Source organism: Lagopus muta, chromosome 2 (assembly GCF_023343835.1).
Source record: "Lagopus muta isolate bLagMut1 chromosome 2, bLagMut1 primary, whole genome shotgun sequence".
Taxonomy (NCBI): Eukaryota; Metazoa; Chordata; class Aves; order Galliformes; family Phasianidae; genus Lagopus; species Lagopus muta.
In genome coordinates, this window is record NC_064434.1 from 103,109,650 (window position 1) to 103,137,632 (window position 27,983).

Consider the following 27,983-nt stretch of genomic DNA (forward strand, 5'->3'; position numbering starts at 1 on the left):
TCTTGCTTTGATGTCAAACAGAAAACAAACAGAAACCCCTTTCAGGAAGTCTAAAAATAACTAAAGAAAATGAGCAGAGCTAAAAATAAAACGATTTGTTTCAGATGCAGACATTACCAAGCTCCAAAACAACCAATGTGCCTTCTGTCTTGCCTAAGCATAGAAGATAAACAACTCCAGAAACTCAGAGACTAATACAAGGGTTCTGAGAAGTCTTGTGTGAGAAATAAATTTTTAGGGAGAATGCTCTTATGTATTCCTACTAGGTCATGCCATTAGAAGTTGCTTTACCACATAGGCTTCTATGCAGACAGTTTGGAACAACTTAGCAAACACTGCAAATTAATAAAAAAAATGCATAGATTATTCTGAGTTTCCAATACGATGGATTTTAACAAATTGGATTATCCAGGGCTGTCACAGCAGTGATTTGGTTTATTAAGTTTTCACAAACGTGGCACATTTATCCAAATGCCTCAAAAAGCACCATTTACCCATCCTGTTCCCGTATAGAGCTGTGCCTGCCTTGAGAAATACAGTTTCCCAGAGAGAAAGTGGTACCATGGGTACATGTCAGCAAATCCACAAAAGGAAAATGAGGGTACAGGGAATTAAAAAAGAAAAAAAATCACATTGAGACAAAAAGGGAAGACAGTAAAGTACCAGGACGATAGCAGGATGAATAATTGATGAGCTGGTGGTTTACGAGTGAGTTTCATTAATATTATTCTGCAGGTTCATTAAGCACTGTCCCAGGCTCATCTCCAAAGGTTCCTCCTGAGTTTTGATTAGGTGATGCAAGTCTTTTGCTTAAACATCAGAACTTCAGGCCTTCAGTGATGACAACTGCTTCCTAAGTCCCAACCCTTCAGCCAAGCACCTTTCAGAACTGCTTTTTATTCCCCTCCCACTAATCACAAGTCCCTAACCATGACAGCAAGTCTTAGTAAATAATATATCAAGATAAATGATAATTGTTCTGTTTTAAGTGTCTCCTAATGAGCATCATAAATTAAAAATTAATATTGCAAAGACTGTATGAATAGCATCAACGCTATAAACAGAGCAGCAGGGATCAAGAATGCAAATGAAAGTGAAATGCTCCCTTATCCACTTCCCTATATGAAAAAATTCTGGAGCCAGCAGACTATTAGGCATTACAAAGCTAATAAATGACTTTAATGAAGTTCTGTAACAGGCAATTTCTTCTTAATCTTTCCTTCACCTTCCAACGTTTGGCTCCTCTCCGAATCGTGAGATTTCTTTTGTTGATTTTTTTTCTCCTTCAAATTCTCTCTCAAGAGCTGCGTCTTTTTAGATGCAACAGTACTCTCAAATTAAAGCATGCTGCTGAAACAAAAAGTAGGGAATGGGCTGGTTAACAGATTGCTGGTCCTGATGATCACACAGAAAGGCTAAAGCGATCTGGCAGTCGCCATTCTGTTGTGTGACGTTGCTATTATCATCGTGCCTTCTATTCAGAGAGTGCATTCAAATGGTGTCTTTTTCTGGGTGAATGAATAAGGTACACTTAGCTATGCCTTTCTACCTCCAAGTTTGAGCTGGAAAGAAAGGAGGCAGCTGAAAGTCTCATCTTTCCTTCTTCCAGAGCCCTCATTTATTAAATCTAGATGCAGTACAAGTATTTGCACAAGCCATGTTTGCCTTTCTTGATAATTAGAATCATCTGTAGATGAATCACACCTCCTTCACTGTTTGTAAATAAATAAATTGATCCTTTGGAAACAAAAGTCTGATATTTGTATCATCATGTCACTAGCAATCCCATTGCATTACTGCTGGACACTGGTTGTATGCCACATTTAAAGGAGAAAAATTAAATCAGAATTACTACATAATGAATGATACAAAGCACAAGCTTTTGAAGGAGTCAGGCTAGGATTGGGGTGCTTTCCAATTACTATTTACTTATTCAAAATTTACCTGGAAAATCTTCTAGTCCTCTCTATTTTGTTCTTGTTTGCCTTTTTTGGCCACTTTGAGGTATGGAATAGTTAGAGCCCATCAGCTAATCTGCTCCTTAAATTATGCAAGACGTATAAACAGTGGGTTAAAGACAGAGCATGAGGTATACATTACGAAGGAAAGCAATTACTGAGAAGAGGCGACGCAATTACTGAGAAGAGGCTACTCGTCCATCTCCATCATTTTTAAGCCTAAAGCAATGGAAGTACTAGTCACTGCTCTGTAATTAAGGCTGAAGTCTGCATTTCAACGAATTTCAGCTTCTTTCCATGATGCATCCTCTCTAAACACAGCACTTGCTCTTTAAAGTACAGCCTTTTCTGAGGACGTATAAATATTTTACTTCAAGCCCTTTTTTGAGACAAAATTAGACACCTCCTGTCTTTTTTTCTTGTCCCAGTTGATACTGTTGCTAGAATAACTCAGACTTGAAACACAGCAGTGAAATCTCAGCATAACAGAAACTGTTTTTTTCTAGAGCAAATGTTTCTCTTATCTTCCTGTTGGATACTGCCAGACAAGACAGACTCCCTCTTAAGCAAGACTTTCATCATATCAGAGCCAACTGAACTACTATCCAACTGTAAAAACTTTAGAAGTAACTGCTTGGAGACATTTACTCTCCCCTAGTGCTGAGGAGCTCCCTCGGTAGAAGCCTTCACTTCCACCATCTCTATACCTCAAAGGTTCAGAATTGCTTGCTTGGCTTTGTTGCCCTGGAAGTTGAGACAGAAGCACAGGCAAAGCTGTTAAAAGCACAGAGTCATTAAAAGTTGGACACTAATGTATCTTTGAAATCCAATTTCTTCTCCTTCGGGACAACAAACAGTAAAATGCATTAACTGTAATTGTATGGTTATCTTGGGGCATCACTAGATGGAAGAATTAATGTTACTCCAAAATTTCAGCAAGGATCTGCTTTAAATGTGATTTTAATTTTAAGTTACTTGAATTAGCAATTGTCTTTAGCTGATTAAAATATTATTGTAACATCAGTAACCTTTGGATTACTGATACATGTTTTCCACTCTCAACCCTATTTTAATGTTGGAAACCTTTTCTGCTTGGAGATTTACATTTGTCTGGGGATCCTCAGCTGGTGATAATCACCGCACCCACACTTAATGGACCTATGCCAAATCCATGCCAGCTGAGGATCTAGACATGTATATTTACTCTTGTGCATTTTTTTTTTCCCTTCCAGTTTATACAAATGGTGAAACGTAGCTTTCTGCATAATGCCCAAGTGCAATTGCTCTTCTCCACCAACAATGGGTTTTGCACTGCCGCCCTCAAGTTTGATCTGCGCTGAAGACACCTGCTCTCAAGGAAATGAACTGGGACCACCAACTCATTTCACAAAGGCCACTGAGCAGCTGTCACATGGTAACAACTCCCAGGCAGTACTGACCTGTAACAAATCTGAACCACTGACCTAGAGGTGAAAGGCTCTATATCCAATTACCAGTTCCCTGAGTGAGCCACTGCTAAGTTTTGCCTTAAAAACATTAAGAAAAATATGCACAAAAAAATAAGCAAGAATGGGAAAAAAAGCACTAAAAAGTTACATCACTATTAATATTTAGCTATACACCAAATCTTGGAAAGCAAATGCATTATTGTTACCAGCAGACTATCTGGACTCTGTGCCTATGAAAAAAGCCAATTAGGAGGAACAGATTGAAGCGATATAACCCTTTCTTTCTTCCTATATCATTAATGGAAAATAAAACTGTCTACACAAGATTGAAAGCAAGAAGAAAAGAGAGAATGGCTGATTTCGTGTTTCCCTCCAAGAATTTATCAAGGTAAATAACATTTTCCTTGCAAATGGCCAAATAGGAAGCATAAAAGTATCCTTATTCAGTGAAGTAAGCCATTCACTCGGCTGGGAAGTTCAAGAAAAAAGGCCATTGCATGATTGAGAACTTGATAAAGTGGGCTATAATGCTACCCAGTTAGAGCTCAGGCAAGAAGGCACTTCTCTCAGCTGTGGTTCCATTTTATTCAATATTATTCTTGATAGGGACAGTAAGCAGCAGAAGAGTACAATCTTTCTTTATTTTTAGCAATACTGAAACTGTAAGAAATTCACTCTTCTTTCCCAAATGTAAAGAGACATCTAACAGAGCAGCAACACAATAAGCAGTTTTGTCTTGATATTATATTACAATTATTATATAATTATATCAATGCATCTTTACAACTGCATTAAAACAGGCTTTGGCTAAAGCACTTTTTGACAAAAGTAAGAAAAAGTTATTAGAAATGAATCACTGAGAGCTGCCTTCCCTCTTCTAGGCTCCAAATCATGCCATGATTAGCCCTCTGGGTCTAGGTAAACGTGGACTTCAAGCTCCAGGCTGAGTGGCAGCTTGCCATCCATCTGCACATCTTGCCAGCATCTTCCTCTGTCCCACCCAAGAGAGTAGGAACTTAGGTAGAAAATATGCTGATGGTACAGCAAATGAACAAAAGGGATGTGCAAGACCTAATTCTGAGCAGCAATATGAGGGATTTAAAAACAAACAAATACCACAACTTGAAATCACGGTTACATGTTTACTCTCCTCAGGTGAAAACATTACAGAGGATATTCAACAACAGATATACCATGGACACATACTAAGAAATGAAGTAGCTTGAAAAAAATATTGCTTAGCCGTAGCCCTATCACTTTCAGATTCACTCCCATTTCAAAGTGTTTTATATGTCACTGGCACCCATTGTCATTTACGGAATTTCCTTTTATTCAGGGAAACTGCCTCTCAACAGAGTAATTGTCCTGCTCTGTGTCAGTGTAAAGCTACACACCCCAACCTAATCACGAGAGAGCCAACAACTCATTAACAAGGTGCTACAAGAAACCCTTTTCCAGTCAAGGCAGGAGTGATTAAACATACTTTAAATGTACAAAGTACAGACAAGCTAGTGTCAATAGGAGACCCTATAATATTTGTGCACCTTGGAATTCATATTTGCAAAGTTGAATTTTACATTAAAATGGATGAACGCTGAAAGAAAACATGATGTTTGTAGACCCAAAAGCAGATTTTCCTTCACGGCAATTTAAATACTTTGGTAAGAGCCAACAGCCTCTTTGGTATCACTTTCCTCCCAGGTGAGCAGCAAATGCTAGAAAGGAAATTTATCATCCTTGGCACCAATTGTAAAGATTCAAGCACCTTACCTTGCCTCTCTATTGCAGTGGTTTGAGCTTACTTTATCTCAAAAGCTAAAAAATAGAATGAATTTCCTCCTATAAGCAATGTTTGTTAACTACACAACAAGAAATTAGAAAACTAGCTTTAACAAAACTCTTCCAGGCAGCTAAAGCTTCACGTGCAGTATCTGTTTAGGCACAGCATTACACCAGCCTGGTAACTGGAAAACAAGCCACGAAAAGCTGAATCCTCTATTCACCAAAAGAGTCAATGTGAGTTAGATCAGTCCTTTAAAAGCCAGAGGGTTTGATTTATTTGGAAGGAAATACATTGGTGAGAACTGATTCACAAAGTGGGGAGAAATAAAATCTTTCAGCCTGCCTACTCTATAAATCAAACAGATTTTCCCCCAAATAAATATAGAAGTGAACGACCATTTTAGAACTGATGTGAATCAGTCCAGAAGGAATCATTTTTAAGAAAGTTGTTAGTGAACGGAAACAGGTGGCTATAATTTGAGTTAAACTGCAACCTTAACTGTAGTGTTTGCTATCATGAACACTAGAACAACAGATGTACAGTTGCACCTTGGGATGAATTCATTATGGCCTGAGAAACATAATCATGCCATTCAGACCATATTTTGTCCATATGCTCATGTGGTTTACATCCCTGGTTTATTGGCATTGTACTTGGTTATATAGCAGGCGACTCCCAGGATCATAATTTGCACTTATTGTTACAGTTCTGGAGAATCCCTTTGTAGCGTGGGTTTCCCGTTATGGCAAAGACTCTGAGCAGGGGACGAAAGCTTGGGTCACAGCCTTTGTGGACACTGTGGGAACTTAGCACCACCTGGGTAGTTTTCTATACAGGAAGGAAAAAACAGCTCAAAGAAACAGAATAAGATCTAAACGCAGCAGTTCAGCTGAAAGTGAACCTGAAGTATACAGAGGAGGCTATTCTTCAGGATGTTTTATATTTATAAAAGTGTAAAATACAGTGCTACCTTACCTTGTAATTTATGGGATGAATATTGTAATTCATTGGATGTCACGACTTATCTTTTATTCATATAGTTACTATTCCATTACCAGAGAGGGAGGTTTGTCAAAGGTTAATTATTTTAAATTGCTCAGGCAAATTTATTTTGATTTGTACAATTTTTTTTGTTGTTGTTGAATAATCAAATAGCTATATATTCATACTGCCTTGCAAGTTTTTATTTAAACAAAACACTCCTTGATGTTGCAGTTAGAAAAAACAAATGCTTTGGTATAGACCAAAAAAAGGATTTTTTTTAACCCTAAATGTAGAGAATCTCAAAAAATAACTCCCCAGCAGCATTAGGCTGCTGAATTATCCTTCCCTCCAGCAGGATATTTACAAGAGCATCTTACCACAGTCTAAAAACCTGTGTCCCTAGGGCAGAGACTATTTATTTTAATTGCTTCCAAAGCACCTACCACAACTTGGCTCACGATTTGTGCTTCAGCTTTGATAAAAATAAGTAGTGCTGTAGAATAGAAGCATATCTATACCTATATAACATATCATTCAGAAGTTGCCTCCATCTCTGAAGCTCTTGGTTCCTTGAGATGCCCTGTTGTTATCAGCTCAGGCAGGTGTCCTCTCTTCAGCTTTAAGCATCTAGCTTTGGGGCCCTTTAAGAATCCATTAGCGACTTAACTCCAAACCAAAGTGCTCTGATATACACAGTCAAACACCAACAACACATATCACAAAACTTTCCACTAATGTGTGAGAAGACTGTTGATAGTAGTTGGAAAAATGCTTCCAGTGTTATAGATGCTATCAAAACCTAGATGCTAAACCCTCACTACAGTCTTTTAGCCACAAAACTCATCTATTTTCCTTTTGAGGAGGGAAAAAGTCACTCAGCCTATTCTCGTGCCTGTTTCCCTGTCAGCAAAGCAGGTGTAATGATGCTTACCCTACAGGAGCACTGGAACTTTAAATCCACATACAATCAAGTGCTGTGAAAGTATTTAAATGGAAAGTGTAATGCAGATACCGAACATCATGTTTAAAAAAATAATTGCTATTCTTACCACTGAACTTCTGATGAGCCTGCTGGAGCTGTAATGAGAGGGAGGATAGTTCTTGAGGTTCTAGGGATGTTCATCTGGACACTTTTCTGCACATTACATTGATTTCTAACCATATTAACCACTGCTATTGAGACAGAAATGCTTCTTGGGAGGATGAAGTGCCATAGCAAAGGAGATGCAGCTGCTACATCAACACAGCTACAGGATAAAAGTCGTGCTAAACAACAGTCCAGGAGCAAAGCACAAGGTACGATGAGGATCAGACTTCCTTTTCAGAAGTCTGAATAACCAGGCAAATACAGTAAGTAGTCAGTGCCCTCCCCCAGGCAGATCCAGACCCTGCTGCATGGGTGGATGGGATGGCAGCACAGGGCAGCAGCAGCTCTGCTAGTCTCCACTAGGCCAGCCTGACAGCACTGGGTGCTTCAACTGCTAACAGCCTCCATTCACATTATACTGTGAGCCATGGCCCATATGGAGGTGGGAAGTTAGGGCAGGAGGCAAAAAAACACACCTCCCACCACCTGTCCTACCTCTGCCACAGCTCCACCGTGCTCCTGGAGAGTCACAGCTCCCCATCTGCAAGACTCCCAGGTGGGAAAGCACACAGGTTGGGGGGCTCGGACACACAGTACCACCAGGACATCAAAGCCAGCCATCACTGGCTCCATCCCAACTCACTGCCACCTCCCCTGCTGCAGGCAAGGCTGCATTTGCATTCTGCCCGTCCCCAGACAAAGTTGAGCCTTCTGGGCCCTCTGCCAGCATCTGATGTGGCTTTAGCCAGACAAATCAATAGCCTAAAATCTACCTCAAGTTACACTGAAGTTTGGTAACTGCAAAATAAAAGCAATGCCCCGTTGTTCTACATGCCCCCAACCCTTTGTGTTTTCAAAAAGCCCTTGGACAATGTTGGGGGTGGGGGGGAAAAAAAAACAACACAACTCAAGGGAAACAGCTGATTAGATTCTGGCAAGGCGGACCAAACATCTGCTTCAAACAAAAGACATCTGCATATTTCACATTTATTTTTCATAATTTACAGAAGCAACCTGCCAAAATTTAGCAAGGGAGAATAAGCTAGCACATAATTAGCTAAAGTTTGCTTGCTTTAGAAGTTATTAGCATGAAGCCCAGTAGCTCACCTGGGAGGACATCAAGGAATGCAGATAACTACAGTTTGATTTTGTAAATTCAATTTTCGATCTGGTGTGCCAGGCCAGAAAACAACGTTACCATGCCAACTAATGCAAGCCAGCAAGTGTCCCGATGTTCCCACGTCATACACAGGACAGCTGTCTCAAAGGCATTGATAACACTGTTTATTAAATAAGGATCGATTAGACAGACATTTCTCTCCACTGTATGTGGTACAGCAGGCTGCAGGTTAGGTAGCAGAACAGTACTTTTAAATCAGGAGCTATGCTATGTGTGCTGTGTACGGATAGTACAAAGAGTGCCAGGAAAGAGGGCATGTGAATTTTTCACGGCAGTCAAAAAGTCTTTGACAAATATGCAGAAACAAGATGCAGGAATTTATATGCATACAAAAAGCTACAATTCCTCTATTTAACTTTGTCATCTAACAGCTCGTTACTGTGTTTGATAGCTAATACACATTCAAGTGTAATACAATTAGGAAGAACAGTATAAAAACATGAAGTTCACAGAATGGCTTTGGTTGGAAGGGACCTTAAAGCCCACAATAGTTCCACCTCTGTGTCATGGGCTGGCTGCCCAGGGCCCATCCAGCCTGGCTTGGGCACCTCCAGAGATGGGGCACCCACAGCCCTGGGCAGCACTGCCAGGACTTCACCACCCTCTGTGCAAAGAATTTCCTCCTAACATCTACCCAAATCTCCTCTCTTTCAGTTTAAAGCCATTCCCCCTTGTCTTCTTATCAGACCACGCAAAAAATTGTTTTCCCTCCTGCTCATAAGCTCCTCTTAAGTACTGAATTTTTTATATTCAGCTTTGAAATCAATAAGTATCTCACTCAAAATACCTACTACCTTTGGTCTGTAAGGTTGATGTAGAAAAACAGGCAGAATTTCAGTGTGGGAAGTTCTGACTTTTCTGCATATGGGTGTGGAAAAACTCGTGTAAACTGTGACACAGTTAATTTTATACCCCGGAGTTGAAACGGGAGTTGAAGAAATGGGAAAGGGAAAGGACTTTCTGACAAACCTCAAATTAAACTCAGGTTCATAAAATCAACTGCAATTCTTCTGGATGAACCAAGGTGAAGGTTTGTTCATCTCTCTCCGAGGAAGGATTTATTGTTTCAGACAGAATCCATGGGAAACTCGCACTCTTGGACTGAATTCTGTTCCACATTTCAGATTTATTTGAACCTGAATCTCAGAGCAAAACTCGGGGAGTGAAAACTTAACTGCCAAAAAAGTGTTGTCAACCCCAAAGGAGCACGTATTGCCAAATACAGTACAGCTCTAAAAGACATTTCAAGCCCCTTAATCTGAGCTTTATGGCCTGCACCTTTCTGTATGGAGATGAATCCAAGACTCCCCCACCAGACTTATTGCAACCGAGTCATAGAATCAAAACCATATAATTTCACTATATAAATACCATAAATAATATTACAAAGGTTTATATATTAGAGGTTGTTAAGCCATTCAGATGCAGCATTTGAACAGGGATTAATGCAGACTACTCTACAGTTATAAAAAACCAGTTTATATGCTAAGCTTCTCTCCTCTTTGCTATCAAAACATCACAGTATCATCTCTTCCTTTACAAGTGAGAAAGACATATGATATAGTGAATTTCCCAGACACAAACTTCCCACTTAGCAGAGACAGGGACAAGACAGAGGTCCCACTGCAGTGCCAGCAATGACTATGACCCACACATTTTTATTCTTTTAAAAAATAATGTTAAATACCCACGAATGATAGAGTGGAAATAAGTGACTAATAGTCTACATTGATCTACACGTAGTGCAGGATGATCCTAATCAGACACGCATACAGAAAATACTCACTACAAGCATGCATTAGTTTGAAGAACATCCTAATCCTATTAATCTGACTGAATCAAGATCACTGACACTGTTCTGGATTCATTAAAATAAGATTCCTGCCAAATTGAAACGCTCATTCCTGAGCTACGTCTTTGATTGAAGATGTTGAAAACAACGTAATATTACATAGTTAGAAGAGTTTCATTAGGGACATTTAACTGGTACCAAAAATCTTGGAACTCATCATTTTGCAGTGAGAACACAGGGATATCAACTTATTTGTGAGCCAGCCCGTTACCAAGCTTGCATTTACATGTTTTGGATCTCCAAACAGTTTCCATTAAAAGTTTTATGCAGATGTAGTTCTGAACATGTGCCATCTAACTTGAAATAGTGACCAGTATTTTGGTGATATTGAATGCTGTAGTACCTTCTCCTTCAAACTGAATTTATTTTCTTACTCACCGCATATTTAAAGTATAATTCCACTACTCCATCTACCTGTATTTAACCACTTCAGATTTGGTCAAGACAGTTTCTATTGCCTTGCTTGAGACAGCCATAAGATGAGCTGCTGTAGCTCATTCAAACTGGACAAGCTGTTCTACAACTCCTGTTTGGGGGTCACGCTCAGGGAAGCACTTGGTTAAGACACAGAGGTGGCTTTTGTCCTCTACAGAAACAGGATTTTCATTACACGGCCAAAATTACCATTTCACAGAGTGAAGATTCCCCTGATGCGGTCACAAATGATAGGAACAAAAACAACTACTTCTCTTCTACAGGCTCCTTATTTTTCAGAAAGAAACCTCTCCTACTCCCAGCCACTGAAACTGCCTAGCTACCAACCCCTTCCATTCACTGAAGCACCAACAGCTCAGATGTAGTGTTTCTTCCACCACTCTGAATACAGCATGAGATGAGAAGCATCAGACGAGAGCAGCAGTAAGCTAACAGTAATAAGCAACAGTAAAAACAATCCTGATGTGCTGCATTGTTAATTGTGGCCTGCAATCGCTTGAAAAAGTATGCCCACATTGGCCTCCACGGCCCCTTTTCTTGGCATGATGTTTGATCTCACACATCCAATTTCATTCTCCTGTTTTGTCACCATTCAACTTGTTCATGCCTTTTAATTACACAGAGTGATTTATAATATTATATATATTACATATTATATACATATTTTTGTTAAAGATTTAATTAAACATATATTAATACAATTTAATGATCTTTCCAGTGACCAAAACTCTCCTGTGGCTCAAACAGAAAATGAGGCATTGAATATAAATTTGTACAGTAAATAAATAAAACACAGACAGCTCTGTGAAGCAGGAAGAAAAACAAGGCCTGCACGGCCAATCTATTTCAAGAATGTTACAGATTGGAAGCATTTACTATTTTAAAATCATTAATCACATGCTCACTCCATTTATTTACTTATCTGTGTTCTTCACGTAAATCTTTCTTGGAACTGTATATATTATTTAGAATTATAAACAAAAAGTGAAGTCCCATTTGGTATTTCACCTACTTACACTGCAATTACTCAACTTTGCTAAAAAACTAATGAACTAGAAGCTTTTCATTCCTATTTGTTCCTTCTGGCTGTAAGGAATCTATTTCATATTTCAGTATAAAAGTATAAGAGTTATAAATAAGGTAAGCTGCAGACCTGCCTATATAAATGCTCTGACCTCATAGGTATTTGCAATAGCTTTCCTCACATTTACAAAACAAAAGACATTTGGCAGTTGAAAACATGGACACATACAGCTACATATCAAAGTACTTGACATAGTAATAAACCAACATCCTATACAACCTGTGACAAGCTTCTGGCTATATAAACTCTCAACCTTATAACACCTTTCTGTGTTTTATATGCCTTGGATGATCATGAATATGCTCTTTTTGTTAAGTACGCCATCCTTCAGTGCAGTAAGTAGAAACTAAGTAGCTTCTGCAATGCTGTGACCATATGCCTTTTATTTCTTCTAGAAGCTGATTTTAACCTACTTTCATTTGAGATAGTAGCACAGTCCAGTCTACCTTTACTCAGTTTCACAAAGAAGATACGACTTTTTTTTTTCCCATGGACAGACACTGACATAAGCAGAGATCCTGGGCAGTTGCTACAGGTGATCTTGGAGGTTTTTCCAACCTTGGCTCTTCTACAATTTTATGATTTGACCGCCAGAAAGCATCTCTAGCAGCTCAGCCTCCTCAATCCACTTCTCCACAGCTCTACTTGGACTAAGACAGGCTATGCTCAGACCAACACTTTTACATTTCTAGAAAAGCACAGCCCAGAAAGGAGCTGCTTTGCATTTCATTTGGCACTTGTGAAGAAGCATTCTCAACTAAGAGGAAAGTTACCATCCACATAGCCCTCTTACATATCACATACCCCTATATGATGCCACATCTCTACCCCCGTGAAAACACTTCCTTTAGTGTCTATTTGAAAGGTGGAAAAAAAAAAAAAATTCCCCACAGTGATTCCCTATTAATAATAATACAGTAAATTCCCTATTAATGTCTGCTACATTTACACAGAATTAAGAGCAAGTCCAAGAATCCTACTAAGTTCAGAATCATTTACTTTGCTCCCTCCCTGGAATTCTGGCCAAAGCAAAGATTAGTTTTCAACTCCTGCAAGAAGAAAATGGAGCAATATGTAGCTGCAGCATGCTCAGAGGGCCCTTCCTGGGTCCTATCAGTGCCACAAAGCCAGCTGAATAGCAGTGGTCACCTCAAAGTTCTTCCCACTTGCAGAAAGCAATGAAATGGCACAAAACTGCAGCAGTTCAGTTTGTTGATGAACAAAAACCTTTCTGGAAATTATCTACAAAAGGCATATTGCAGCTAAACACACTATAAAACTTCATGTTAAACATCCTTGAAGTCATGTGCCCTGGGCATTTTGAGAGTTGATGCATTATGCAGAGGATGTGGTTTTATTCACTAAGAGATATCAAGCTCAGCTGCTAGGAGCGTAATGACACTGAGCTGCCACACATGTGAACCTCTCCCTAACCCTTAAGGCCACACAGAACTCAGCAACCTACTTGCACACAACCAAATGCCTAGCAAAGCCTGCAAAAATTTTCTGCAGCATCTCTTCATCTTGCACAGCAATAATTACTCTTTGCTACTCCACTGCAAGATATGTTGAACATACCGTAAGTGGCAAACATACCTTTCCAGAGTTAGGACTGGCCATGTTAGAGCAGAGATATCTGTCTCAGCAGCAGCAGAATTTGGAAGGTAGAAGCAACAAAGTGAGGAATACAGTAGTTTCCAAAATTCCTTTTTCCAGTCATCTGGAAGGGCATCTGGAAAAAAAAAAAAACCAACAATTAATGATAAGATGATCCTTGCTGACCATTTCTTATGCTACTCTAAAGACTATCCTTTAAACTCTCTCTCTGAAAGCACTGGGCTACATTGCCAAGTCTACTGAAAAGGGCAGCCAGCTTTGATTTGCAATATAGCAGCTGTCCAATGCCTCTCAACACCACTGTAGCTGAAGCTGGAAGGTCAACTCCAGTTTAAAGAGGAGATGCAGGTATTGTGCTATTTGCTGAGAAATGCAGTGACCAAGGCTAAGATCTCCAGAAAAAATGTAACTTGTCCTGGCTAGAGGATATGAGTGTTAAACGCATCTACACCTCACTCTATAAAAAACCAGAACCTCCAGGAGCAAAAGGCCTTCTCATGTTCCGATCTACTTTTGGTAACAGTGTCATCTGCTCATAAATATTCCTTGGAGATTTGCTACACAATGACTGATCTGGACCAAATCTGTTCGGACTACAGAATTTTCATCACAAGATTACAAGCTGGCACTGCAATATACACAGAGCTGAAACAGAGCATTTATTATCAAAAGGTCTCTTTTGGCCAAACCTGAATAAAAGCATCACATATTGATACTTGTGTAAGATCATAAACTCCAATGAACACCAAATGAAGAGGACAATGGTAGATGACAAACTGATGCAGTTATCATATTTGTCAACACCAGCAGTATTCAGTCAGTTCCTCCCTTTGAATGAACTAGCCATGAAGGGTTGTTTTAAATAAGAATGCACCTCAATGGCAGGTTAGAATGGGAAACTCAGAAGCCCACATCCAACGAGGAGATGGTTCAAAGAAAAAAAAACAAAAACAAACAAAGATATTCCTAGGAAGGAATAAAGAGAGGTGGAAGAAAAAAAATACAACTGTGTGGTAAGGAAAAAAGCAGATAAAAGGCTGTAAAGCAGAAACACATTTGATGCTAAAATCATGCTGCATTATTCAGACTTGTGGAAGGGTGTGCGAACAGAAGTGATGACAAAAGCTACAAAATTCAATATGATCACTTGAGGACCAGGAGTTTTTGCAAGCAAACACAGATTTATGGAAAAGAAAAGTCTCCAAACATTCAAAATAAACATAGAAGTTTTACACATTGAGTTACAAGCTTGTTTATAGGCTTTGTGTGGTCTTCTTTCTTTGTAAACCTGAGAAGTCAGACAGCTGCATTGTGCACATGGCATTTTCAAGTGACAGTGGCATTTTCAAAGGAGAAATCTGTTCAACAATTTGGTACTTGGATCTCTGTTCTGAGACAAAAGCATCTATATTATTCTCAGTTGGAGGAGAAAAAAAATCATACCTAAAGATTTAAGGACAAAGCCCTTACATTAATGAATGCCTTTTTACTTTGTTTCTAAGTCAGCACAGGTTGACTGATTTATCTCCATCAATTGTTGTCAGCAGCTGCTTATATAATGCAATTCATGACATATACAAGAGGGAAAAGGCCACCTTCCCCCTCCCCCCAATTAATCAAACAAGATACCATCAGGAAAAATGAGCACGTGACAATTTTTAAAATCCTCAAACTTGAGAAAGTCATTTGTTCATTTTTAAAATCATCATTAGCTTGGCTTCTTAGTGTTTCAAGGAGATTTCCAAGTAAAAGGATCAGATCAGCTACACTCAGGTCCCTCCTGCTCCCAGTCATCCATCACCTCAGGAAGCCTGTGGGTCTCAGGGGGCAACAGGGAGGAGGGATTACAAAGCAGCAGAAGAGGTCAAAGTCAATCCTGCACTTGAGTTTCCCTGCTGTGTTTCCTTCACAGCTGCTCCTACCACATGTATATGGTAAAGTGGGGAGCAAAAGCACATCTTCTCCAGAAAGGCTCTTCTTCTGTAGCTTGATCTTGCAAAAGCCCCTCCGAAACTCCATTCTGAAGCATCCCACACACTCACACTTCCCGTACCCCTCAAGATTAACAGAACTGGAGTCTGATGCAAAACCCACTGGAAAAGCTCATTGACTTTTGCAAGCTGCAGAGAAATTGCAAAAAATGACAAGCTTTTATTCAGACTGATAAGCATATTGGTGTTTTCCTACTTTTTTTTCAAGCCTCATTAAAGCCACAGGTGTGGGGAAAACTCTTACAAGAGCAGTAATAAAAATATGAAGGGCTACTTAAACTATGGGCCTGGGGTGGGGTTTTTTATTTGCTTTTTTAACCTAAATATTTGTTTTGGAAGCATTAGGAATACAGATTAAAACAGGAAAAGGATTACCTCACTGCTGTCATGATCTCACTTGTTATCAGAGCCACAAAGTCCTCTGCACTCAGGACAATCCTAGAATGGCTTCAGTTGGAAGGGACCTTAAAGATAATCTAGTCCCAATCCCCAAGAAAGATGACAAATATTTTACTATTTCTTATGGCAAAAAGGGCTATGAGTATTTCCAAAGTCAATCAATCTGAATATTGCTACCCCTTCCTCTAATTGAATACCTACTGTTTGCTGAGACTGCCCCTTTCCTTTTGACTCATACTCCATTTTTGTTATCTCAGTGGGCAAACCACCTCCACTCTCCTAGCTAAGAGCATCTCGTGTTTTGCATTACAGGAGTGTTATTCCCAGTAAGGGAAAACAGCCAGACACTGCGGTGCAGTAGGGAAGGATTTCAGAAATGAGGGTTGAGAAGTTCAAGAAAATATCTATATTATTTCCCTTGTAGGTGATGGAAATAAAGTGCCTTCCATGACCTCATTTAATTTCATGTCAGCCATGCAAATCTCTCAATAGCAGAAGCCAAAACAAATTCTCAGAGTAGTAATCAAAAGTCTATCAAGGTTCGTACGAAGACTGACTTCAGTGAGCTTCTGATCAGGCCACACAAACTCAGACATTGCATCAAATGCAAACAAACTTTGGTCACTATCTTTGCAGTATTTCTTCCTTTGACTCTTTCAGGACTACGCACCTCTCTCTGGGAGGACCACCTTGCATTGCAGTACTCTAGGTTTCACCAAGCATTTCTGCAACCACAAGAAACCACTCCTCTATACCACAGGAAAGAAGTAAAAGTTTGGTGTCTTTTACACAGACAACTGCCAGAAGAGGAGTGGAAGAGATCCACTGAAACAGTGACAGAATGGACCTACTTTCACTATTTCATGTTCTCCTCTCTGTGATCCTCCAGGCACCCTAGACCAAGATGCACCATCACAGCTTTTAAGTGGGAGAGAGCACCTTGACAATGTCTCCCTGAAAGCCTTATGCTTGAACTTCAGCATCCTCTGAGGCATTTGTGCTATTAGGCTGTTTGAGAGCGATCAAGGAGAAAAAGGTTTTAAGATATTATATACACTAACTTAACGCTTTATTTTGTCACCAATAGGAACTTGGTGCCTCATGTCCAGTTCATTTTTCTTATATACTGACGAGGCAGAAAGTAGAGCTGTTTTCAGATAGATTTGTGAGGCCTTCTTGTGCAATATGTCTCCCATCAAAAAGTCTGGAACAGTATTTCAATGTAGTATTTGGGGGAAGTTTATCATAGTGCTCCAGGGCTAGATTTACACAGTTATTTTGGCACCCAGATACTTCTGCAAGGATAGCCTAAAGTGGTTAATAATGGAAAAGATATTAACTCTCAGCATTCATCTCAAAAGAACAAGACTGAATTTGCCAGCTTCTAACAGAATGAGCTGCAGTAATGTAGTCAAACAAGGTTATTATATCACTTTAATTTCTAAACAGAATGATAGAAAACATTTTTATTCCAAAAAAATCTTTTTTTCCTCCTGCTTCAATACAGTCTCTCATCATGCTGAATACGTAATCTGTATGCAATATGCTACAAACTCAATCATGTAAAACACACTTACACATCTCTTTACTTACATCAGATGAGGGAATGAATAACTTCAAGACCATTTTTGATCCAGCTGAAACCTATAGAAGTTTTGCCATGTGTTTCAGTGAGAAGAGAATTCTTCAGTGAATTGCAGTTTGGTAGAGCTCTCTGACCACAGCTTTTCCTCCCCCCACAAAGGAAATATTCATCTACTGGCATGCTATAAATGCTTCTTTGCATTTATTACAAAAATCTAAATTATTCAAAGCAATAGCAGAATCTTGTGTGTTCTGGCAAAACAGTAGATTTCCATCAGGGAGACACACTTTTGGCTCAAGCCTAGAATACAATCTATTCTTTGGCACTAAGGATTTGCAATACCTTTGTAGAAGTGCAAACCTGGGATACCTGCCTGGAATGGCCCAAGAAACATTTACCTTACCAATAAAAATGGAGGCCTGCTCAACTATTTCCCCTAAAGGGCAGGTATTCATCTAATCACATCTGGAATCCTTTCCAACTTGGTTCCCGCAGCTAATGCTACTCTGTCATGATCTGATGGTTTAATCCTAGTTATTAAACTGCTTATTCTAGTTAATAATAAAAAAAAATGTGGACAAACGCCTGCCTGTCAGAGCACCAATCTCACAGCAAACAGTGTGAAGTGGGCCCCCGCTTTCACTAAGCAAACAGGGAAGACCGCCTGGCATTCAGAGTTTCAGACAAAAGCTGCCAGATCTAATGATAACATTGGCAAATTGACCAGTGTCTTTTTTTTTTTTTTTAAATCCCTAAACAAGAGTAAAAAAATAAATAAAAGAAACCCACTTTCCACAAATCCAGCTTTCCCTACTGCCCACAAGCAAGTTCTTTTCCAAGGTCTCAGAAGGCAAAATGCATTTAGAGTGCATACAATAATGTTTCGGCCAGCTGTGATATCCTTTCACTCAAAAGATTTTTAACAAAGAGCAATTTGTTAACAAATGCCTCAAGTTCTTTGCGATTCTACAGGAAAAAACACAACTCCGCATCTTCATTTCCCAACATTTCATTAAAACCAAACTTTTTTGATCAAAACAATAAAACTTTGCCTCTGCTGACTAAAAAGCTTATTTCCATTGAAAACAATATTGATGTGAAAATCATCAGCTAGCTTTTTAAGGAATATATATTTACATAGCTATAAATAAAATAGACATACCAGATAGACAACACACCACATGTGAAAACAAACTGAACTCAGTATAGCAACAGGCTTCCATTTTCCATCAGTGCAAACTTGAACCTTGTCCACACATTCCACAGCATGGGACTGGATGGATTTGTTAAAATCCAACTGCACGGCCCAGAATTAATCCATAGCATGATTCATTCCCCACTGAGCCATATGCACGTGCACTCGTTTGGTTACACAAGAAGATAACCTTCAGAATCACTGACTTCAAATAAAGTCTGAAATGTTAATTGCAGAGTTCAGACCATCACTTTCTGGCCCGATGCAGAAACCTCATTTTGGATTTTAAGGCGAAGGTCACCACTTCATTATTCATTGTCCTGTTCCAAATGCAATTCCCTTCACAGTTTGTTCCTCCAATTCATCCATCACAAACAGGCATAGAAAAGGCTAAATCACTTCTCAGGATGAAGAGCACTTCCATTGCTGCTTGGAAGCCTCACTCTGGACATGTTGACAATAGCCCATGTCCCTCAACATGCCAGACACTTCAGACTCAAGACGTAGAAATTACTGAGTCAGAGCACTGCCATTGAAAAAAATGGATGTGTTCTACTCAAAGTGAAGTATTCTCTTCTTAGAAAAACTTCCTGCTTGTAGCACTACTGATTACTCCTAATGGAGAAATGGGCTACAAATAAAAGGTATAGTTCTATTCTTTCTGCTGCAGAGGACTCATCTCCAAATATCAAAACAAAAAAGCACATTTTTGAGCTCACTTTACTGAGGGGCCTTCCATTTTCATAGCTCCACAATTATTATTGGTTTCTAATTCTATTGCCAACACGATTGTAGATTAGCTACTGATAGACTGTTCTTAATTACTTGCAGCACACGTAGTCGCACCTCTTACACTGAAAGAGGCATCCAAGAAGTCAGGAGTGCCCTTCAAAAAAAGAATTCTGCATTTTGACCATTTCTTCCAGTAAAGGAAGTGCATTCCTGCAACAGGGATGCATCCTCTTCCCTAACTCAGCAGCAGAGCTGGCTGCTTCGTTCCTACTGGCTCCTAGCCAGCCTGAACCACAACAAACCTCTGCAGGGTCAGAAGCAATAGCAAGCATCAGTGCTGCTGCTGCTGGTCTTGAGATGACTGAGGGAAATCACAGTACTGCCAGGATTTGACAGTTTTTACTCTAATTTAAGGAACACATCCCACACCAAAAGGATATCAAGGATCACAGGCATGGCTGAACGTTGTCACCCTACAGGGAGACACTCCCTCCGTCACCCTCACCCTAGGTAGTAGGTTCAGGTTGCCTTTGTGCCATTTGCTTTGCTGCTGGGGTAGCTTGCTCCCATGTTAGCACAAACACCCAAGCTGAAGCAAGAGAAACAGCAGGAACACATGGCCAGGAAGCATCAGCAGGCTATTAGATCAGCTCATCCATCTTATGGTACCTCATCTGTAACTGCAAAATTAGAAATACAGTCTCCTTAGCCCCATACATAATCAAGAGAAGAAAGAGACTCAGAGTGCAATTCAAAACAGCTCAGGATAGTCCTTTCACAGCAGCTTTTAGAGTGGAAACTCCAGCCACTCCCAAAGAAGCCTGCAGAGATTAGCCCCTAAATTTAGAAGCGCAGGTCAAGACAGAATGATTAGTCCCCAAAGAACACAATCCTTAAGCTGAATCATCCACTGCTACCGAGACTCACCTACAGCAGGCAAAATGAAATGAATGCCTAAAAAAATTCATCAGGAAACTTCAGAGCAAGAACAACAGAGGCACCTACAAGCTTCACATCAGGTAATGACGTGCTGGCCAACTGGTGGGAGAGGACTCAAGTCTCTCAGACCTATAATACTTACAGCAGCATTTACTGAGAGGCAGCTACTGCTCATTCAGTTCCTAGGGCTGTGTGGACATTACTTTTTGAGACACAACACATCACGAATCATGCTTCATTCACTCTTCTAAGAGGAAATAAAGAGCTAGAGTAGGGTGTGATGGAAGTGGTCTACTGGCAAGCTGAAGGTGAACACTTTATGAAAGGCTAAGCTCTTGCTGAGTAATATTGCAATCACACAAAATGATTTACTATAAAAATCTTTACATTATATTACTGTTTTAAAAAACAAATGGCAGCTATTTGACAGATGTTCAGAGGTTGAGAATTTCAGAAATAGCCTTTAAAATAGGCAGATTAATGAGCAGATGATGGTGAGGTAGCAGAGTTGCACAATGCATGAAACTTAGCAGATGGCTCTGCAACTATAAAAATCTTGAGACTCCTAGACGAGATAGACAGAAAGAACACTTTTGCTATTTTCCTGAATTATTTCCGTCTTCTTCTCATATCTTTGGCAGTACCGATGATATCTTTTTCTATTTTTAAATAGAAAAACTTCCCAAATTTATCTTCCCTTCTGTTTTAAGCATAATGGATCTCATTGGACGAACTTTCTACTCTATCAACATGAAGGAAAACATTAGGGTGCACGCTCGAAGCTGCATATGCACAGCCTCATGTTTCCTAGGAAACAAGTGATTGCTCATCTCTCCACCAAAATAAATGGATGCATCAGTTTCAGCTTCCTATAAACATTAGCTCTTTGATTCAGGGCAGAAATTGTCATAATTCTGCTTGTGCCACTTATTTTGAGAAGCTAGCAAGATGGTACTGCTTATTAGCATGGTTACAAATAAACTCTGATTAAGCAATGGCAGAGCAAACCTGAGGACAGGCGAACAGAGCCACCATCAGTGCTCTCTGCCCAAGGAGCCAGCAAAGCCATATGCATCCCTGGGTGCTCACGTGCAGCCATCTGGGGAAGAAGGGAAGCAGCACCTCCCACCACAGCACCTTCTGTTGGCTGTGCAGAGATGAACAGCAATCAGAAGATAGGAATTTTAGCCCTGCATTATCTTTGACTGACTAGCTCCAAGTTTAAAGGGTCTTCCTGACACACATTGTTGTTTGCTGGCGTATTTCCACGTTCACAGAAAGGGGTCTGGAATTCTCCCTTCTCCTGCCATTATCTCCAAGGGCTTCTTCACCTAAGCATTATTTCCATGTTCTTATGGGGTTTAAAGGGACAAAAGCAAATCAAAACAACAAAAACAGACTCCAAAAGTTGACACTGCTGTATTTCTAAATAGTATTTTACCTCAGACAATTCAAATATTGATTTACCACTGTGTTGCAGGAATCTAACCCTTAATAGCAGAGACACAGCAACATTAGGCTAAGCACTTGTGACAATTTGACCTGCAATGCAAATACCATAGTAAATAGAGCCTAGGCTGATTTCACAGGACGGGCTATTATGAATATATAGGCACACTTTAGATGTTCTGCAATTTCAGTCTGTCAGCAGCACATACATTAGAAACTCAGCTACCAAAAGCTAAATTTTCTGAAAACTCCCTGTCATTTGAAAGATGGTCATGTCCCCTGACATCTATTAATTGCACTGAAAATTTCCTCATTATTCAAAATGTCGATTATATGAACTTATTCAATGTCTCCCCTGACATCTGGATAATCGGGGTTGTATTGCATATGGGCCCTTCTTGCAAATCTTTGAAGACAATTGACTACCCTCACGAGTAAAGGTTTGCCAGATCAAGCCATATAATATGTAGGAACATTCATTAAAAATAACTTCCAAATAACTTGTTGTATATGATCAAGTGTTAGTATCGATAAATGAACATCATGGTAATAAGACCTGAGCATACAGCATAGGTCTTTTCTAATACAGCATTACTAATCCTTGATATTGATCAGCCAGCAAATCTGAATTCTCTTCAGCAACTTAACTGCTTTTTCTTTTGAGTGGTAGAGTAAGTCTCACAAAAGGCCATTCCACAGAGACACGATAGTTCAAAATTTTCAGCTAAGCTTCCCTTCTCCCCTTCTAACTCTTCTGCATTAGTTGACCTGGTTTGTCATTCTTCAAAATCTGGATGGAGACAAGCTCATTAATATAAAGAAAACAAAGAAAATAACCAATGCAAGTTTTCAGAAGAGAAGCAAAATCAAGTTCAGAAGCTTGAGAGATTAATAGAAGTTTGCTGCCAAATTCAGTAACTCGCATCATCTTTTCTGCCATGGGGTACCCAACTCTGGTAGGGAAAAAATCATTAACAAAACGTATGCACACAGCTTAAGCAAAGGAAATAGAATTTTGCTCAACTCTTAACAGCAGCAACACCACCTCTTCAACAAACTGCCATGGGGGAATAGGTGCTTGCAGCTGCTGAAATGCTGCAATGTGGACCTAAGCCAACTTTTGTCCTAATTCTACTCATGGCAACTAAACTGATGTAGATCAACAGCACAGACTTTCTTCTCTTTATTTCCCCTGGCAGTTAAAGATGTTTCCTTTCTTTTGAATACATCAATTATATTCTCTGTCTTCACAGCACTGAGAAACACCATAAATACACTTTAGGTACAAAACATTTAACATCTTGTGTGTGCCTAAGAAAAGTAATAAGCTATTATTTGCAGACAAACAATTTTTCTTTCTTCAGCTGGACAAAAGAATAAAGCCTGGATCCACAAGCACTTTCCTTCACAACTAACAATTCCTACAGTGTCAACAGCATTAAGAGCTGTAAACACCAGTCAGCCTTCACTCCATTACAGTCCCCCAAGTTTAACTTCCTAACTGCAATTGTTCTTTAGCTATGTAGCATGAATACTGCAATCAAACTCCACGGAGAAAATAAGATGGGTTTACTTTCGTTCTACAGTTCCTCCAGGTTTATGTCCCTCAGATCTCATATCACACACATCACATTTCAGCCTGACAGAAATTTCTTGAGGAAGAAATGGACACAACAGGTCATAAATACAACCCGAGAGCACTTGGTGTTTATACTTGAATATTGCACACACGGACCTAGTGGTATTGTGTCAGGCACATAAGCAAGGGCAGAGAATAGCATTCTTTGCTGACAAAGACATAAAGGAATATTAGGGATGTAGAGGTTTTATTTTTCTCTCGGATTTTTCACCTGATGCGAGTGGTGTATTAGTCTCCATTAGAAAATATAACAGGCCCATATGGCTGAAGGGCAGCACTGTATGACCTACAAAAAGCCATGCTGAAGGATGCAGAGAAGCAAGCATCAGTGGGGTTAATCTTGAAAACACAATATATTAGAAGTCCTCAAATGCTGTTATTTTTCCATTTGTTGCAAACCCATAAAATTTTCAAGAGGCATCTTTTCAACTTGATATTATTTGCTAAATGCACATTACTGGTGATGCCTATCTAGGGATAAGTCCAGCACTCCAACATGATAATTTATTCCAGCAGCAAAGGAAAAAAAAAAGAAAATTGCACTCTGTTCTCTAAGCATTATACATTTTGCTTCAGGGCATAAGCCAGGCACATCCAACCCACAGCCTGCAGCACAGCTCACACTGCAGCCTGCCCTGCCCCATGCCATCATGGCAGCTTCTCTGCCCTCCTGAGAGAGAGGCCTGGCCTAGCACCAGGCACACACCCACAGCTCCCATCAACACCCATTGGGGTGCTGTTAACACTGCCTGGGCTGAAACCAGAGAAAGGGGAAGGTGCAGTGCACTACTAACTCAACTGATAGTAAATAATAGTATGAGTTCTGATACATTGGCCAAGCACAGTCCACAAACAGAGAAAATTATGCAGTCATTCTTTCCGTTTTGATAAAGGGATTTGAGAAGAAAGTTTCAAGATTGCTGGAAAATCATCCATTTATATTTGCGACTCCATTCTCAGTAGATGTAAAGACATTACCCGTGAATTTTCAAAGGCAATGCGTAGAGTGGCAATCAGATATTCAACTCAATGATGCAATAATGCCTCTCTACTAGATTTTTATAAGAGCTCTCTTCCCAGAGAAAGATAGCCATCACTTCACAACCACACCTCACTCAGGTCATCTCTTTTGGGGTTTTTTTTTTGGCAGTACACACATTTGTGAACAATTATTGTCAAGGATGAAGCACAGGAAGAATGAAACACCATCAGAAGTCTGACAAACACCTTGAGAAATGGCTAGGAATTACCATCTGCCACTGAACCAGACTGATGTGTTAAATCCACAGAAATAGTAAGCTATCCTGTTAGTTTTATGTTTTTATTGATCTTTTTTAATGTTTTAATAAAAATAGTAACAGATTAGTTTTGATACTTATATATATTAACTAAATATATTTGATGAAGTCTGCTCCAAAATTAATGCCTCCTGTTCTATTACAATGGCCCATGATGTCAGAGGTGGACATCGGTGGACTGGTAGCAGAAGCTGAACCCTCTCATCAATATCCTATTACATGTTGTTGCTGTGTGACACCATTTGATCCCTAAGGTACTGATAAGGGCTGAAATCATATCACAGAAATACCAAAGTTGGAAAAGATCTCCAAGATCATCCAGTCCACATGATAAGTATTATCACGAAGAGTAAGTTCATCTATCAATGCAGAATGTCCTCCATTCACGTCTCTGGCATATCCTGACCCCAGATGACTTGCACAAGCAAAGGAGGACTAGGAAGGCTCTTCTTCAGAACACTCTCCCAGGAACCAACATGTCCCCAAAAGTATCTTTGTAAAGTAAAGAAGCCACACAGTGATTTTACTAAGCATCACCCCTCGCACCAACAGAAGCTGTCATCATTTCACTCCCCCACAAAGATGCACTGAAAAATTGCTGCTACAATGTACGTGCCACAAATAAATGGGCAAAGGGCAGGTATTAGTTTTTTTCTCACTAGGTGTCATGGGGGAAATGAGAAATCCCATTCTCACTACATTGCTTTCTGCTTAAAAAAAAAAAAATTACAAACACAAAACCCACACAGAGAGACTATACAGAAAACATTTGCTTACTGCAGGTTTCAATAAGGGAGTTTCCCACAACTGCATCCAGTTTGCTTTCTCTGTTAATCATCACCTCACTTTCTGGCCAGAAGCAGCATGAGAAATGCACACAACAGGCTGATCTCCATCACCTATGCTGAGTGCTGCACATTTAAATGCCACTTGCCAGCATTTGAAGGAAGGCATATATACTTTGCATTAATAACAGGCGATGAATCCAGCCTGCAGTTCAAACTGATTATTTACATAGCCAGTGGTCAAGGCAGCAGGAAACACACAGCAAGACACGAGCTGATCAGCACAGCCCCTTGCTGAGAATACAGCCACCAATACTCTGTATCAAACCCACTCTTTGGCACCAAAATTCTCAGCCTGAACACTTACCCCAGTTCAGATGAACTCATAACTACTAGAAAGACAATTAATAAATGAGATAAGATCTTCCTTTGGGAAGAACACTAGATTACTCCATTAAGATTATTGCAGCTGCATAGCACTAATAAAGGCACATCACTTCGCTAATGGGACCATCGCTTCCAGAAGATTCCTTCACTCATATGAACTTCGTATCAGTGCAGCCAATTTAAGTTCACTTGCTGGATGATGCTGGATCACTGCCAGACATCTCACTGTAGAAACTCTTTTACTTTCATATTCTGCAGCCATACTCAACTTGCATTTTTAGCTCCAGTAACAATCCTAAATGCTACATAAACAATATTTTCTGCCTAGTCTTCTATATTTTGAAAATTTATTAAACCCATTTGATTGCTAAATTAATTTCTCCAGGCAAAAGAACTGCATTCTGTTGCATTTTTAGACAGACTTGTTTCCCCACCATCCCCCAGACCTTCCCTCCCCCTTTCCCTGTTTCCCCTAATGCAATTTAGGTCACTTGAATACAGACGTCTCCAAACCATGGGTGCAAGCAGAATATCACACAGAAGTGACCTACAAAGAGGCCTAGTGGGGACGGAGCTGAAAATCTGAATCTTGAGGGATTTAAAGAAACATCATCTAATAAACACCATCCTTCCTCCCTACTCCAAAACGATCGCATTAGAAGAAGCCAAAGTGCACAGCTTCATGGCTGCATGTGAAGCCATTGCTTTATTAATTCATGACTGCACATGGTAAATAACCTGAGCTAAAAAGAAAACTAACACACAAGAAAAGGATCTTCCTTTGCTATAAGCTGGCAACAAAAAGGCTCAAATATACAAAAAAAGTTTAAGTTATCACCAACTTATTTTTCAGATGCAGAAGCTTGTAATTTATCCTCCAAAAATTCAACTCCATACATTTTGGGCTTACAGGCAGTTCTCAGAGGAACCTGGAGTGGAATAAGATTCATCCCATGGAAATCTCCTGACAGACGGTACAGTTGCAGCCCAGCCTTCTGCCATCCATCCCTTAGGCAACGTACTACGTTACTGATCATTGCTCCTTACCTCTGTGCTTTGGCTCCATACTTAATGCACATTTCTGCAGAGATTAATAACTGCACACAATCCCAGCTGTAAGCCTTCAATGCATACATATAGGCATACAAGCACACACATAAAAAAGCAGCTTGAAAAAAAGCTGGTGTGCACTCTATGCAATACCAATTTTAAGGAAGGGGAGGTTCAAGTGAAGCATCTTCCACTACACGTGGAGGGAAAAACACAGGCTTTAGGAGTTTAGAGTCAGAGCAAGACATCAACAAACAAGGCTGTATACAGGTGACTGTAACAGCCACGTTTTCGCTATCCTTACACGTAGGTCTTGAAGGAGGACAATTTGGCTTTGAAAGCCAGGGGTTCTTTCACACTCTCACATAAAACACAGCAGTTAACACAGCGGGACTACAAAATTACTAGGCATCTAGAAACACTGAAGGACTGAAATCAAAGGGAGTACCTAAATTAGCAAAATTGTCAGACACATTACATACAAGAGACCATCTTGTATCAACGTTTCTAAAGCTGCTACATCAAAGAGTCCTGTAGCTCTTACTGGAGCGACTTACTACAAAAATCCAATCCAAAGATGTACAACTAAGGATTAGTCACACTTAGAGTCATTTTAAGACTACTTTAAAAACTTACAATAATTGGATGCAATGTATAATAAGACACAGAACGTAGAAAGAACCCCTGAGTCACTGAGCCTACACTCTAGCTACCATACCTTGAATTGTAAGAGTCAGAGAAAACAACCCCTAGTTCCAAAAGTCAGCGTGATAGCAATAGCTTTGACTCTCTTTTCTCAATATCTATCCCTCGATAGCCAACAAATACTTGAGAAATCACAAAGAAGATAGCTCTATTAGATACCTTGCATAATACAATAGTGCAGCAACAGCAGCAGAGCCACAAACTACAACAAGCGAAGATTTGCTCAAATGCAACAGCTACAAAAATTAAAGAAAGAAGCTGCTTACCCCTAAAAGACCTCAGATACGCAGGGATCTCCAACAAAAAGCCCTAGCCTCCACTGTTAACCCTTAAATGAGGTCTGGGAAGGGGTGGAGCCCCTCAGTCACTCAGATGCACTGCATGCACCTGAGTTCCCTTGA

General features: G+C 39.8%; 1 long non-coding RNA gene across 1 annotated transcript; it reads right to left on the reverse strand.

Annotated features, from left to right (window-relative positions):
• Positions 1–249: 249 nt before the first annotated feature.
• On the reverse strand, positions 250–27,870 carry LOC125689297 (uncharacterized). The gene is made up of 3 exons (XR_007375176.1): positions 27,849–27,870; positions 13,408–13,543; positions 250–1,347 (listed from the first exon to the last, which is right to left on the reverse strand). It is a non-coding gene; the product is annotated as an uncharacterized LOC125689297 (long non-coding RNA).
• Between the last annotated feature and the right edge of the window lie 113 nt (positions 27,871–27,983).